The sequence below is a fragment of the Haemaphysalis longicornis genome, unplaced genomic scaffold (genome assembly GCF_048455015.1).
Source record: "Haemaphysalis longicornis isolate Haplotype H1 unplaced genomic scaffold, Haemaphysalis longicornis Haplotype H1 scaffold_1, whole genome shotgun sequence".
In the NCBI taxonomy this organism is placed as follows: Eukaryota; Metazoa; Arthropoda; class Arachnida; order Ixodida; family Ixodidae; genus Haemaphysalis; species Haemaphysalis longicornis.
In genome coordinates, this window is record NW_027526203.1 from 329,677,722 (window position 1) to 329,685,073 (window position 7,352).

The window sequence follows — 7,352 nt, forward strand, 5'->3', positions numbered from 1 at the left end:
CCCAAATATTGCAAATATTGAACGCGGGCGTGCATGAGGTCAACAAGTTATAAAAAATCCTTTTTTCCTGTGATAGATGCAACAGTAATGACAAATGTAAGCCAAGTGTGCCTCTCGCGCTATTTTTTTAGCAGAAGTATTCTTTTCAAGTAAAAAAAATTGGGTAACTCCAGAACATTCGCAAGCGCGTGATGTGTAGACTTCTAATCTCTTTTATTGATCTGAAAAAAAGGAGGATTTTGCTACATATGTGGTTGGTTTTAAACATATGATGGCGACGGCGATACAGCGCGGTGGTGGGCAAACGCGTTCCTGCAGCCCGGCGGAACGCCGTGCAAGTCGCCGGAGAAGCGCGAGCTTCACGGGACAGGTTCCCCAACCTCCGTCACAGGCCGCTCGGAACTTGTTTCGGCGACTCTCCGCCAGGTGCAAACTTCGTCTGCACGGAGCTACTTTGAACGACGGTACCTAGTGTGCTCTGTGCTTACGAAGCTTAGGATTTCGCCATGGTGATTTTAAGAGCATAGACTATCAAATTTAGACGAAGAAAAATTTGAGTTCAGTTGGCGTTTAAGAAAAACAGACCAATCAGCCTACTCTCAGTTGTATACAAACCGTTTACCAAAGTAATGGTTAACCGCGTAGGCAACAGCCTATATTCCCAGCAACCTAGAGAGAAAGGTGGATTTAGGAAAGAATACTCAACAATGGATGCCATTCATGTCGTCAGTCAAGTAATTTAAAAATCTGCAGAATACACTGAGCCCCTTTACGTGGCATTTATGAACTATGAGAAAGCGTTTGATTCAGCACAGCAGTGCTGCAAGCATTAAAATACCAGGGAATAGAGGAGACCTACGTAAGACGACATATGTAAAGGATGTACGGGCAGGGAAATTCTCCTCCACAAGCACAGCGACAAATTCCCGATCAGAAAGGGTGTACAACAGGGGCATACCATGTCGCCAAATGTATTCACAGCATGTCTAGGGGTATTCAAGAAGCTTGACTGGGAAAACACAGGATTAAGGATAAACGGAGAATGCTTGAGCCATTTGAGTTTTGCAGACGACATTGTCTTGCAAATTGAGTCGGCACAACACCTGCAAAAAATGCTTGAGAAACTACAGTCAGAAAGCTTGCACGTGGTGTTAAAAATAAATATGAACATAAATTTAAAGTAATTGTGAATGATGATGATGATTCCTATTGGTTTCCCCTTTGAAGCGGGGTGATGACATGTCATCTTACCAAAAAGGACTAATATAACCATGTTTTACACTATTGGTTTAATACTAGCGCTGCTTAGGGCAGGCACTAAAGCTTATTAGGCCCGAAATACTTTCTTTTCCCTGTTACAGGTGGTAACTGTCCTAGGCAATATTCCCCTCTCTGCTTTTCGTCCACCAGCATTCTAATCTTCTTTTCGTCCCCTCGACAGCCTCGAAGTTAACTTCCTCTGTGATACCCTTAAATCCTAGGGCTTCTGAAAGCCCAATATTCCCTTCATGTAGATTTGGATGGATACCCTCACATTCTAATACTATGTGCCGCATAGTTTCTGTTTCTTTTCCGCAGACCACGCATACCCCATGATTTTGTGAAAACTTCCCCACAAAACTCTTAGTTCGCAGGCAACCTGCTCTAGCCTCAAAAAGCAAAGCACTGCCCTGGGAATTATCGTAGAAATTTTCCTTTCTGATGTTCATCTTCTCAGCCCTGTACATCTCTAACGACGTTTTAGCTTCCATTTTTTCCCTCCATTTATTCGTTTCAATCTGCCTTGCCTCTTTTTTGGTTACCTTGGCTGTTTTGGATTCCCCACTGTTCTTTCCGTATTTCATCGTTAGCCTTCTAGTCTTTCTTAACCACTGCGTGTCCACGCTTTTCATGTATAGGTACCTAAAAACCTTTGCTGCCCACCTTCGTTGATCCATTGCCCTCAACCTCATCTCAAAGCATATTTTACTCTGAGCTTCTCTAACTTCAAACGACGCCCAGCCCATATCTCCCTGAACTGCTTCGTTAGTTCTTTTTCCATGTGCGCCTAAGGCCAAACGTCCTACCGTTCTCTGGTTTACTTCAAGGCTTGATAGAACGTCTGATTTTAAGCAGAGTACAGCATTCGCAAACGTAAGACCCGGAACCATTACTCCTTTCCACATTCCTCTTACTACTTCATATTTGTTATACCCCCACAGAGCTCTATGCTTCATTATAGCTGCGTTTCGCTTTCCCATAACCTTAATTTGCTCCTCGTGAGTACTTAAGTAGTTATCCCCTTCGTTTATCCACACTCCCAAATATTTATATTCCTTCACTCTAGGTAATTCGCCTTGCTGGATAGACACTACGTCGGTGGTAGCGTCATTGAAAACCATTATTCCTGAATTTTCTGCACTGAAATTTAACCCGAGGTCAGTGGCTTCCTGCCCGCAAATATTTATTAGCCGCTGCATATCGGTTTGGTTATCAGCTAAAAGAACAATGTCGTCTGCGTATAACATTCCCGGAATATGCTGTTGTACCGCTTCGCCTTGCAGCATATGGGTTAGGCTAAACCCTACTTGACTTTCTTTCAGCTTCTTTTCTAACCCTGCCATGTAAAGCATGAACAGTATTAGGCTCAAAGGGCATCCCTGTTTCAGTCCCCGATGGATGTTGACCTGCTGGGCGCATTTCTGTCCTTCCCAAGTAAGGTGCACTCTATTGTCTTTATAGATTGCTATAAGGAACTGTACTAACTCGTCATCTAATCCCTGGAGTTTCAGCATTATCCACAGCCGTTCTCTGTTTACGTTGTCATATGCCCCTTTAATGTCCAAGAACGTAATCCATAGTGGTCTATTCTGTGCTTTCGCAATTTCAATGCATCGTGTTATCACGAACTGATTGTCATCCAGTCGCTTGTCTTGTCTAAATCCATTCTGCAGTTCCCCAAGTATTTCATTTTATTCCATCCATGCTTGAATTTCTGATTTTATCGCCTGCATTACGAATCTATACACCACTGACGTTACTGTGAGTGGTCTGTATGAATCAATACTGGCTTTGTCTCCTCTGCCTTTATATATTAAATCCATCCTACTTTCTAACCAGTCCTCTGGTATTTGTTTGGTTTCTATCACCTTATCTATTGCTCTCATAAACGATTCCTTGCTTTTAGGTCCAAGCAGGTTTATCAGTTGCATTGGTATTCCGTCCGGGCCCACTGCTGTCTGGGGGGAAACCTTTTGCTCTGCTTTTTTCCAATCAAGGTTGCTCAAACTTATTTCCCTTTCCGCAGTCTTTTGTGGCGCTGATGTTATCGGTGCAGGTTTCCCTACCACTATTGTCCTAAACTTCTCACTAATCACTCGATGAATATGCGCCAACGCGTGCTCTCCTTCTAAATGTTCCCCCTCCTCATCAATGAGGAATTTTTGATGGTTATCGTTTTTTGAGCTTAGTGATTTTACATGGTTCCAAAACTTCTTGGATGCGCTTTTGCCCTTCTTCCGTATTTCTGCCATCCATTGTTCGCTTTTCTGCTTGATCTTTGCTTGCACCATTAATCCTTCACTACCTCCGGTTCCATACCAGTTCTTTTTGCTTCTCTGTGTTCTCTCGACGCCTTTCTTCGACGGTCAATAGCCTCTTTTATTTCCTTATTCCACCAGCTTCTCGGCTTTCTCTTCCCTTTCCATCGGTTTCGTTCCTTTGCTTCATTCATCTTACCCTTTAGAACGCAATCATTTCGTCGTAATCCCAATTTTTGCCTGGGTATTTATTAATTTCATCTTCCAATGTATCAGCGATGATCTTTAACTGCTCATTATTCAAATTATTTCCTCCTATTGTACCTATTTCTGCATTTGTCCGGGTTGCGCCTCCAAAGTGCAAGCTAAACCGCTTGTGGTCGCTTCCTAAGCTGTCTGTTCCATTTTCATCTATCCTCATTTCCCGCAGCCTTCCGTATACTGTCTCGGATACTAAACTGTAGTCTATGCTGGACTGTCTGTTACCGCTTTCCAACTTTATTTGTCCGTCACACTTGCTTTCCGTGTTTACTATTACAAGCCGGTTTTCCTGGCATAGATCTATCACTAGAGAACCGTTGTGGTCTGTGTATCCATCCAAACCTTCTATATGGGCATTCATATCTCCAACTATGATTATTTCGCCCGAATCTTTGAACTCGTTTATATCTCTTCTCAAACAGTTTACCATTTCCTCATTTTCCTCCCTAGCACTACTTCCGGTCCACAGATACACCACTCCTAACCATGTATTTTTTCCCTCTGTGGTGCCTCTAACCCATAGATGCTCTTTACAACTTTCATGCACTCTCTGCCAGTCGGTCCCTTGTTTAATGAGCATGCCAACACCTCCCCCTTTCTTCATTCCTGTGGTCCTGTTGTAACCTTCCCAGACATAATTGTCTATGATAGGTGGGGCTTCTAGGTCCCGGAGGTGAGTTTCGGCTAAAGCGTACACGTCTATTCCTTCCCGTTCAAGTTGCTTTTGAATTTCCACCCACTTATCTGGCTTTCTGCCTCCCTGCATATTTATGTAGCTGATTAAATATTTATTGCATTTGTTTTTCCCTTTCCGCTTACGGGATCTGTTTTTGTCTTTTACAGAATTGTTTGCTCCATTGTTTCCACTTAAATGGCTTCTGTCAACGCCCTCAGTTACGTCCGTAGGTTCTCCGTTTAGCTCTAGGCCTGGCTGCCTCCCAGCGTTGAGTGTGCATGTGTCTCTTGCTTCCCCTTTGTCTCCTAGTTTGCCTTCCTTAGCTGCGCGGGGCCCCCCTAAAAAAGCTACCGCTCTCCCACCTAAGCGCCACCCCACCTTGTTTCCTAGCCTGGGGCTGAAGGGAATCTCGTCCCACTGAAAAGCTTGCCTATGTCCGATGCTGCCCACTACCCTGTTCACGTCTATCACTTCAAGCCCAAGTTCCCTGCCGCACCTCACGATCTCGCTCTTAGCAGCGAGTACTGCCCGTTCGGTGCAGTACTGTGCAGACCGGCACGGTGCAGACTGTAATGCGCACATTTGGGGCCGTCGCCCGCGGGTCCTTTACCCCCTTCGCTATCTCCTGGCCAAGTTTTCCCTCCTCTCCATTTAGAACATCGTTAAGCCCCGCGGCAATCACCACAAGGTTTCTAGCTTTACTAGACAAGGCCAGCTGCCCCTTCACTGCAGTCATCACCGTCTGCATCGTTTGACCTGGTAAACACCCCACCTTCACACGCTTATCCCCCTTTACCCTTTCCACTATGGCAGCGCTACTCCTCTTCATGTTAGAGACACCCGCAATGATTACCACGCTATCATCTGCCACGTGCCGCTCTTTACTGGTACCCGGGTTATCGACTGGTTTTGCTGTTCTATTTCGCAGCACGTGGGAGTAGCTGTTGCCTATTGTTGCTTCCACCCCCGGTGTCACCTCGGCGCATGCCTCCGCTTCGCTGCATGGGCCGAGGTGGTCGTCATTTGTTGGCGAAATGACGCTCCTTTCTAGCTTCCTCTCAGCTGCTTCTAACTTTCCCTCAACGGCCCTCCGTTCATCGCGTTCGTTCATCGCGTTCATCCGTTCATCGCGTTCGGCATGAATAAACATGCCGAAAGCGCCCTCTTCAGCGTATGTCACAAAACGCTAGAAAAGTAGAAGAGTATAACTATCCCGGGCAGGTCGTCAGTGCCGACCGCAACTAGAGCACTGCACGGCCCTGATTTTAAGGCCCGAGCCCGTCCCGAGCCCGCTTTGTGAAGCCCGAGCCCGACCCGGGCCCGTAACACCGAGCCCGGGCCCGGCCCGGCCCGGGCACGGGCATTCATAAGTGAGCCTAGCCCGGGCCCGGCCCGGGCCCGTCGTCTCAAGCCCACGCCCATGCCGGGCACGGTCTTTTTTTTTTTTTTTTTTTTTTTTTTTGAGCCTAGGGAGGGCTCGCATGTGTGTGACCAGGCCTGGTCTTAGACGTCGAATAAAATTTATTTATTATATTTGGTCGAGTGTCTTCGTAGTGGGAAATCAGACGGAGCATTTAGTCCGTACAAGCACGCCCTGAATTGTAACGCAAAAAATAAGGGTTTAAAAGTACACGTAGTTTAGCTCACACCATCTGCAGTTCACGCCACATGGGCGTAATAATAGCTCGTATTCTTACACGAGAGACACCATCACCTTTGATGACCAGACTTTTGGCAACTTCATGTGGTTGTTTCGGTCACAAGTTGGTGTTAATGAAATTTCTTGCTCTCCATTTGAATCCAGGAGTATGTGCGTGCGTTGAAACATTTTCCCTAGAGTGGTTGTTAGGCAGTGACGCTTCTCTAGCACGCGAGTTTGATTTCCAGCCACGACAGCGGCATTTAGATTGGTTCGACATCTAAAACACACGTACATAGACATAGGTGCACAGCTCCAGGGTGGCTTAATTAATTCCTTCCCCGCTAGGGCATTCCTTGTAACCGTATCTTTGATATGTTATACACCAAAATATAAAATCTTGATGCAGTACATGAAATGCCATTAAAGTTACAGTATAGTGACTATCAGCCCTAGCAAAACACGTTTTTAAAACAATGTGTACAACTAACATCAAGAAGCGCGTAAAAGTATACTCAGAATATTCAATTTTATGCTCTTTTCTACAGTTCACGTCGGAACTATTAACGGCCGGGCCTATGAATTCAAGCCCGAGCCCGGCCCGGGCCTGTGGCGTCGAGCCCGAGCCCGGCCCGGGCCCGCGGCACTGAGCCCGGGCCCGGCCCGGGCCCGTGCAGTGCTCTAACCGCAACCACGAGAGAGAAATCCGGAGCAGAAACTATAGGGGCTTGTCTGTATTACCGCCTCCTTCGCAGCCAACTTCCCCCTCCTCATCCCTCCCTCACAGCCGAGGCTGCCCACATGTGGCGTCTTCTTCAGACGCACACCTTTCCTCACCGCACTGTATTAGTGCGTATACGTACCCTCACCTCTTTTCCTCTCCCAACTGTATACCTTGTGTGACGCGCTGGACCAACGCTACCTAGACTGGAAAGAATTTCCTCTAGGTGTCGTTGGCTGGACACGCTCTATCACTAGCTCTGCGAATGTCCGCGTGACCCCTTCCCCCCTCTACCCTCCCCCAACTCTGGGAGCAGGCTCTGGGGTGTTCGGACCGCGACCGCCAAGAACTGGTCACCAGCCGGGCCCTCGACGTCGCGGCGGCTCTCTGCGCCAACGCCACTCCCCCACCCTAAAACCAGAGTTATAATCAAAGTGGACTCTCTCTCTCTCTCTCTCTCTCTCTCTCTCTCTCTCTCTCTCTCTCTCTCTCTCTCTCTCTCTCTCTCTCTCTCTCTCTCTCTCTCTCTCTCTCAGC